The following is a 7,696-nucleotide window of genomic DNA, read 5'->3' on the forward strand; positions in this document are numbered from 1 at the left end:
TAACAATAGTAGCCTGTACTGGTATATAACAACTGTAGACTTTGGTTGGTTGAGTTACCGCCCAAATGTGATCCCAGCTGATTACCTGGTAATTGGTAACATACATTTCTTACCTTGACTTATAGTTCAGTAGTTCAGTATCGCTATCTAATTTCTTATACAGTTTTGCCATTTCTGTCTTCAAATGAATACTAGGCTTCATGAAGTCAAATAGACACTTTACAGGATTTAAATAGTATATATCTTTATTACATTTCTCTAATTAAATGAAACATTTAATTCATCCTGTAATAGGATTTTAAATGTTAAATGTTTCCCCCCTCAATCAGATTTTTAGCGGCGCTAGCCGCTCCATACCTTTAGGTATAGAGCGGATCCTGCCGCTACCTTCACACAGGGTGTGATTTTTATATTATGATTAGAGGTCCCCATATCTTCATAATCTCATTATAAGCAATGTCTCACTCCACATCCATAAATGTAGAGGTGATGATTGACAACATGTGTTCTCAGAAGCAGACGACACCAGAGGGAAAGAAAGATGGAGCACATGAGAGGAAAGAGAGGAAATTATTGAGAGGCGAGGGGTGAAGGAGGAAGTGAGAGGGAGTAAGAGGCAGCAGTCCTTTCTACTGCCACGTTTCTTCCTCCTCCCACCCCTAAAACAGTAGAGGCTTTATGGGACTGAGAGAGAGAGAGCGAGAGAGAGAGCGAGAGAGAGAGAGAGAGAGAGAGAGAGAGAGAGAGAGAGAGAGAGAGAGAGAGAGAGAGAGAGAGAGAGAGAGAGAGAGAGAGAGAGAGAGAGAGAGAGAGAGAGAGAGAGAGAGAGAGAGAGAGATTGCAAGACAGACGGATACAGAGAGAGACAGGTACAGAGAGAGAGAGACAGTGAGAAATAAAAAGAAAGGCAGAAAAAAGAAGTGAGAATGAGAGAGAGAGAGAGAGAGAGAGAGAGAGAGAGAGAGAGTCACAAAGGGTTTTGAAGTTGTGTGAACTTGCCGGCAGCACCAGGCTGCTGGCTGTCGGAAAGAATGGGAATGCAAAGTTCCCAAGACTCTAGCAACTCGCTAGCTCCCTACATGATAATAAATCCTTTGTTATTTGAGCTCATTCTGTTGAGAGTGTAATCAGGCCAAAGCAGAGACACCCCCCCACTCTCATTCTCTCACTGGTTCAGTGCTCTGGGTGTCCCAGTTCTGCTGCCAGTGATACTGGTGACCTTGAATGTGATCAGGTGCTCACATTTTCCTGGAAAGAGACAGCCTTGTTTGATATGCACCATAACAGAACCGTAATAAGCTTTTAATTTTGGTTTATCGCAGCTACTTAACATAGTAGCCATAGGAAATGAGTGGGGTTCAGAAGGAAATGAAGAACACGTTGGCATTTGGGTTTGAATGTATTTAGGATGAAGTCTCCATAGATAATGGCAAATTAGCTGTTGCCCCCTGAATCCAAACTGGCATTAAATCATTTTAGATCAGAATGGTTGCATTGCACAAATGACAGCAGCTAACATTCTACATGAGGGGCCATTTGAACATTGATATTCAACATTGAACCATTATTGCTTTTCATGATAGTACATGAATATGGCACCCTCAGTTTTTAGCTCCTTACACAAATAATGCAGCTATTTATATCACGTGTGGTTCTGTGTAGACTATGAACTCGAAGCATTTTTCTACTGTGGACATGTTTGTGCCCCCTCAAAAATGTGTCCCGCCCTGCGCTGGTGAGTGGCTGTGAGCGGTTTGGTTAATGACGGTGAAGGAGCTTGGCAGAAGTTTGTGATCACGACTCGTTTGTTTAGCGATGGTGTTAAGGGCTGTCTGCAGTAATGGATGGTTTACCAAGCTCACAGGTCGTTCCTACCCTACCAACCAGCTGTACAGATGTACACACTGACAGCTGCAATGTCTGAACCTCACACACACACACACGCACACACGCGCGTGTGTACGCACGCACAGGCCACATGCACAGTCATGTCCATGCACAGCTGCACACTGAAAAGCTACACACACAAGCAAGCACAGGTGCATGCACAAACGCACACAAGCACACATGTTTGCACATTTGCATGCATGTATGTACATAAGTACACGCACGCACGCACGCACGCAGTGCGTGCAGGCATCCATACATCCATCCACAGTGTCTTTGGATCAGTAGACAGGGTCTTAACCCGTGCAGACCTCCCTTTTCCCTTCTTCTCTTCCATCATTTCCTCTGTTCAATCTCTGTCTTTCATCTGCAGCGAGCCTTTGGGCCAAGTGCCTCATCCAAAACAAAGACATAATCATTGTCAGCCTGTGCCGCTCACTCCCTCCAACCTCTCTCTCTATCTCTGTCTCTGTCTGTCTCCTTCTCTTTTGTCTGTCTCTCTCCATCTCTCCTTGACTCGTCCTTGGTTTGATTTGACCGTGCTTCTAAAATATTTATTTCACATATACATGTATTTCAATTTCACTTCATTCTTTTGTTCCAATTCCTCATCTAAAATCTATTTTCTATATACTTCCTAAAACATGTATTTTTGGCCAATGTATTCATATGATTTTGAAGCATTTTGGATTGGTACAGGACTCTACAGCAGTGAACACACACACACACACACACACACACACACACACACACACACACACACACACACACACACACACACACACACACACACACACACACACACACACGTGTGCACAGCACTGGGGTGTTTTCCCTGAGGTGTTACCATGGAAACAGGGCTTTTGTTCAGGTTAAGGATGACATCATGCTCTCCTCGGTAGAGTAACAGCTCAGCTACCTGTCTAACATACCAACACACACACACACACACGCACACACACACACACACACACACACACACACACACACACACACACACACACACACACACACACACACACACACACACACACACACACACACACACACACACACACACACACACACACACACACACACACACACACACACACACACACACACACACACGCACGCACAAACGCGCGCACAAACGCACGCACGAATGCACGTACGCATGCACGCACGGACACACACACACACACAACTCTGACTGCCCACATAGAAAATATACAGGACTATCTTGCACTTTTTTGTTATTCTTGTTATTTTTATTAATGAGAAGTGAAGCTGAGAGGAAGTGATGCGATCCTATGCCATACAGCTGTTCACTGTTCCTACATGGATCCAGCCTGTGTGTGTGTGTGTGTGTGTGTGTGTGTGTGTGTGTGTGTGTGTGTGTGTGTGTGTGTGTGTGTGTGTGTGTGTGTGTGCGTGTGCGTGTGTGTGTGTGTTTGCGCGTGCGGGTGTGCGTGCGTATATTGTCCGGTGACTTTTTAATACAATTGTAGCGCTGAATGATTATTTCAAGGAGAAATACCTGTCTGTCTGTCTGCCAGCCTGCATATCTGTTTTCAGTCAGTCAGTCAGTCAGTCAGTCAGTCAGTCAGTCAGTCAGCTTGTCTGTAATCTGTATGCCAGTCTGTCTGTCTGTCTGTCTGTCTGTCTGTCTGCCAGTCAGCCGGTCTGTCTGTCTTCCAGTCTGTCCATGGGCTCAGTTTTCGTGACACAAAGGGATATCCCACTCTGCAGTTCCCTCCCCTTCTCTTTCTCTCTTCCTCTCCTCTCCCTCCCTCCCTCTGTTCTTTCATAGTTTTTGCAGTGCCTCTCTCCAGTGCTCCATCAGACTGAAATGGCTTTTACCACTAATTTGAGAGAGCCACTTGTTTTGAATGGGCTGTTATTTGTAGTATTTTCCCCCTTGTGAATGAGAGAAAGCCTAAGGTTAAAAGAGAGAAGGTGAGTTACTCTGTGTGTGTGTGTGTGTGTGTGTGTGTGTGTGTGTGTGTGTGTGTGTGTGTGTGTGTGTGTGTGTGTGTGTGTGTGTGTGTGTGTGTGTGTGTGTGTGTGTGTGTGTGTGTGCGTGTGCGTGTGTGTGCGCTTGCCTGCCTGCCTGCCTGCCTGCCAGTGTGCATACTGTGCAGCTGTGAGCAGCAGAGGAACTTGCTGCTTGCTATTGTGAGCTCTTTGTTTTGCTGACAAAAAAGGGACAACGTTGCTTTTTCCAGAGAACTTGTTTTACCAGGTCTCGTGCAGGTGGATTCTTCACAGCGCTGATCTGGGAATCCTTCACCAGTATGATTTAGAACCACAGAATGTGTTGTCTTAACTGGTTTAACTGACAGTGTAATAATGGACTCTTATAGTAGAATGTCTTTGCTGTGTGGATGGATGCTGTTTGTGAAAGTGCTTGTAATTCCATCTGTTTTTCCTTATATCTTTTTTTAATAGTTTTTTCCATTTATGAACAGGAATGCACCGTTATCATCCTTTTTACCTTATGGCATTCAAGCGTATATCATATATCTTTCATCTTCTCTATTTTGTTTCTCTGCCCTGGTGCAGCCCGTGGTAAAGCTGTGAATGTGGACAATAAGGTGACATGTTGTGTTTGGTAGAAGAATGCTTGTTAAATGTGTCATATAGACAAAGTGCTCTTGAAACAGAGAGGAAGTTTCTCCTAATGCTGTGGGGAAGACACTGTGTTAGTGTGTTGTAGTCTGACACTGAAGACTTGATCAGTTGATAAGTTAGAGCACATAACACACATGTAGACATCACCACGCATGTCTACTTGTATCCAGCTTTGAGCTCATGACATGCTTGTTATATTTTCAGGTGCAGGAAGCACATAGATATTTTCATTTTGTTTTTTTTTATTTACCAAGTGAATTTGAACATTATCCAGAATTGGTCCTCTGCATTTGACACATCCTGACTATTAGGAGCAGTACTGTATGCAGCCACTGAGCAGCACCTTGGGACCAACTCCAGTTCTAAGACCAGCGTCTTGGTCAAGGGTCACCAACAGGAGTATGTTCCTAACATGCATGTCTGTTTGATGTGGGAATTGATTGATTTCTTTATTGATCATGAAATAAAATCATGTGTCACATCTGTAACAAGCATCTGACTCACCATAATCAACAGGATAACGCAAAAAAAGCTTACAGCTCGTTTCCATTGTGGTCCTTAGAAGAAACCCGCTTGAACAGGGGGAGAACATACAAGATTCGAGCCCAGGACCTTACTGCTGTGAGGCAACAGTGTTAACCGCGCTTAGCTCTGTGTTCTGAAGGAGGGCTGTGGTCCACTGAAGGGACAATAGATTTGATTGGCGAAAAGCCAAATCCACAGACTGTAGGATGTGATTGAGGCACACAGCTCAGGTGGAACATGGAAACAGCTGAATTGAGAAAGCTGTTCATGTATGTTGTGTGTTTGTTGATGAACCGGGTGCATGTAGTGTAAAAGTGTGTGAGCAGGTCGTGGACCCTGCAGTGCAGCAGTCCAGTCGCTGTCCAGTAGGATTACTGCTGTTGAAAGAGCCTCTTGTTCCCAGCCAACGCTGGAATGTCTGTCCAGCTCTGCGTCTTTAGGAAACACTGAGCCAAAAGTCAACGGAACATCTGAGCAATGGAATACCGTTGGAATACCATGTCCCCCCCCCCCCCCCCCCCACACACACACACACACACACACACACACACACACACACACACACACACACACACACACACACACACACACACACACACACACACACACACACACACACACACACACACACACACACACACACACACATACATACATGTGTGCGCGTACGACACATTTGCCAATACCTCCCTATGTATTCCTAATACTAGCTTGAGAGAAAGACACTGTCCCTATAGTCAAGTGGTTAGGGGCAAAGTCATGATCAGCGAGTTCAATTCCTGGCCGGCCGGGCCACTTGCTGTATGCCATTCCCCTACTCTCTCTCTACATTTCCTGTCTCTGTCCACTGTCACTATCAAATAAAGGCTCATTGAATGCCCCCCAAAAATAAAAATAAATAAAAAAAACTCACATGCACCACAACCGGTGAAAGCACAACACTGTGTTTTTGCTCCGCAGTGCTCCAAAAGTTCTACTTCTTATTTATGATTTTTTTAATATTACAGCCTTAATGTTCCTGGCCCAACATGCCACTTGGTTGGTCTGGCATCAGTGGATAACAGCGGTCTGGGTGATGACAGCCACCGTTCTCACTTCAGCTCCTGAAGCTGTCATTAGTAGCCTCTCTGGAGACATGAAGCTGATAATTGCAGCGTCTCTGATCCTCCGATCGGCTGCACTGCATTTTCACTAATCTGCTGGGAAGGAATTCACAGTTTTGGGCGATGAAGTCGACACACACGCATGCCCATGTGCGCGCATGCACGCACAAATAGTCAGCTGCAGTTTTCAGCCAAAGAGTTGCCATGGCAGTACAGTAAATACACTGTCTGCCTGAAACTGATCTCTGTTCTCTGTATAGTCCCCTATCTGATCACTGCAACTAATTCAAACAACGCACCAAAGTATTACCTCATAACCCACATGTAGAGAACCATGTACACCTGTTAAGCAAGTGCTAGACTTAAAACAGTTTATGCTGGGGTTTTTTATTTGCCTTGTACCTCAAAGTGGTAAAGATCACTATAATTCCGGACTGTTAGTCTTTTAATTTATACACAGTAAAATCCACTGTTGATTTATATATACATTTACACTGAGGATTTAACTGTGTATGATTGATCTCTCCATCCCAGAGCATACAGATCACAAACCCCATACCATTGCTTATTTGCTTTCTGGAGTCGTGGATGTCAGAGATCCATTCAGACCTCACAGAATATGTGCTGATGTCTCTTTTTCTATTGGTCTTCTGCAGCCCTGCACACTTGATCTCGTTTCAGTGCAATGTGTCTTGCTGAACACACTTCCTATATTTAACATCTGTGACAGACTGAGGGGTTTTGATCTGAATACTTTCAACATTTCTCTTCTGTTTTTATTTTCTCCTTCATTTGTTATCACGTTTCTTCTCATATTGATGTAATCATCTCTGATCCTACTGATCATTCCTTTCAAGGCTCATGAAAAATCTGCCCATCTCATCAGCATATTTTATGATGTAATTTTGATGTCACATGGCAACATTCAACTTCATCTTTCTATGTCTGTCTCTTAAAGAGATGTGACCATGACCTTGATTGTGAACTTGACCTTGGGACCTGGTCGACCCAAAGGCTAATCATCTCTTCCATTGTCTACCATTGTCGAGCTACACACATACACGCACGCACAAACAAACGCACACACGAACACACACACACATGCACGCACGCACGCACGCACGCACACAGAGCGATTACACAAGGGCAAAAATGAATAGCTAGCAGCAAATACATGTAACTGAATTTAAGTGAGTGTTGTGGTGAAACAGAAAGGACAATATGTCACATCCTCACACTCGTCTCTGCCTATATCTCTGTCATCCATTTAATTGAACTGACTGGATGAAGTAATGGTAATGGTTATTGATAACAAAATGGAATGACCATCCTCTTCTAGTCTACACGAGATCTCTGCCGAAATAGCTCACAACACGTCTTGATGCGAAAGCCACCACTGACATCTGGGTTCAGTGCTTCCGGTCTTGGCCTCAAGTCCGGTCTCAAGACCACATTTTGATGGTTTCGGCCTTGCAATTGACTCAATCTGGGATCAGAGGAGGAGGAGGATCAGAGAAGGCATGTGTGTGTGTGTGTGTGTGTGTGTGTGTGTGTGTGGTGGGGGGGCG

This window comes from Gymnoscopelus microlampas (genome assembly GCF_963454915.1).
Source record: "Gymnoscopelus microlampas genome assembly, chromosome: 8".
Lineage (NCBI taxonomy): Eukaryota > Metazoa > Chordata > Actinopteri > Myctophiformes > Myctophidae > Gymnoscopelus > Gymnoscopelus microlampas.